The following is a 2,061-nucleotide window of genomic DNA, read 5'->3' as shown; positions in this document are numbered from 1 at the left end:
CCGTGATACAACAAATGCTAAACATGTCCACACTGGTGTCTCTTTGAGTCTGCCACTGGTCCGAGGGCACAAATGGAATAAGTTAATTAGTGTGTCTAATTTGGCTTGGTGGCTCAGCTTTGGGACTATCAAATCAAATTAAGAAACTCAATGTTCTTTTCCATGACTCACAGTTTGCCCAAAGCGAGGTCTTTTAGGATCAGTCCTCTGTCTCCCTCGTACCAAACACCTTCTCCATTTGTGCCGCATGCCTTCCTTGTAGTATGCCTCTCGCCCCTCATCGTCAGCGCCCCCCCTCTCCCCCCTCCCGTCTCTTTCCGTTCATTTTGGGATCGTCCTCTCTCCCCCTCAAGTATTTTCACTCCATTGCTCCTATTGCTCTTGCGCCTCCATGCCTCATTTGTCCACCCCGAGCCCTTGGTCTACTGCGCGGTCTACGACACAGGCCTTTCTTCGCCACCCTCTGACCTTTGACCTCACACACGGCGCCTCCTTTCCATCTCTCGCAGTTCCGCCTCTTTCTCCTGATGCCCCTTCGTCCTTCTCTCTCTTGCTAAGGGGAAATGGGGGGCTGCAGCGCCCCCTATTGGTGGGTGCAGCCCCCCAGCCTGTAGAGGCGGGTGGCTGTGTAACATCTTAGACCCAACAGTATACCTAACTTTTCCTAACGCACAAGTGCAAAAACATAAAACATGCTGTAACGTGCATGGATAAGAAGACGCCCCGACCGACCAGAGGAGGCGCTAGTTTAGCGATCACGACACACACCCACACCCGGCTTCCCGTAGGGACGCCCGACCAAGCTGGTGGTAACACGGGTATTCGATCCGGCGATCCCCGTGTTGGTAGGCAACGGGATAGACCTCTACGCCACCCGGACGCCTAGAATGTACATGTTTAACAATAAAGTGAGTAAACACTTTATTCCAAATCTGCTACACACGCGCCTTACAAACAAAACAATGACGTCATACGATAGCGACCCGGGGGGGGGAAGCGGTCGCTCTGACTGTCGGCGCCGGCAATGGCTGACGGGACCGTTAATGTTCGATTTAAAATTGTGTTTTAACGACGTGGTTTTCGTGCTGTGGTTATTGTGTTGTTGTTTTGAGGGTTCGACTCTGACTAATTAGGAGACCGTGACTGGGACTGACATGGGGAGGGGGGCTCGTTACGCGTTCTGGCCCGTGTGAATGAAAGAGCACTTCCGGGGTCGTGCGGTGTATGGGGCAGGCGAGTTAAGATTAAAAAGAGCCTCTCGACTCGTTCTTCCACGCCGGCTCGCCGCACTACGTGTCGTTTTAGTTAGCAGCCCACCCCACCCCCACCCCTACATCTACGTCGGTTAGTACGTGGACCACGTGTCAAGTCCAGGAGCCAGTCTTGGTGTCCGCCGTGACCCCAGAGAGACGCGTGACGGGGCGGGCTCGTTGGCAGACAAGACGGTTTCTAACGAAGTAATGGAGGCTAACGTTATTTGAACGGCCCTGGGTGCGACTGTGGTCCCCAGCAGCTGAATAGATGGAGGCTGTCTGTTGGGCCTCCGGTAAATAATACCACAGCCACAGCCACCGATAGTGTAATCTGCTGCCAACCTCGCCTCTGTGTGTGTGTGTGTGTGTGTGTGTGTGTGTGTGTGTAATGTTATCCGTCTCCTCTCTTTTGTCTTAAGTTCTTTTTTTTTATCCGTAACTGTGTTTTCCCACTCTGCTTTTTTCTTTCTTTTTCCTGCCCCCACCACCCCACCACCCCCAGCCTCTCCACGTGTTATCTTATCTTCTTAATTAATGTGACATGCTGCGAAGTGAGATACTAAATAATGCAGGCTTTTCCAGTGTCACTGAGTCGCTTGTGACTGATTAGCGGCCACACAGACAGTCCGCACACGCACAACCTGACACACACACACACACACACACACACTGCACAGACACACACACACTGCACTCGTGCACACTTTGAATGAAAGTTATCCTCTGCTTTATGTGCGGTCCATGATACGAGCACATCTGCCATTTGCTCCATTTGTTTTACCCCAGAATTCGGCTCCTTCGCACAAGC

This window comes from Lampris incognitus, chromosome 5 (genome assembly GCF_029633865.1).
Source record: "Lampris incognitus isolate fLamInc1 chromosome 5, fLamInc1.hap2, whole genome shotgun sequence".
Classification (NCBI taxonomy): Eukaryota; Metazoa; Chordata; class Actinopteri; order Lampriformes; family Lampridae; genus Lampris; species Lampris incognitus.
This window is presented reverse-complemented; position numbering follows the sequence as displayed.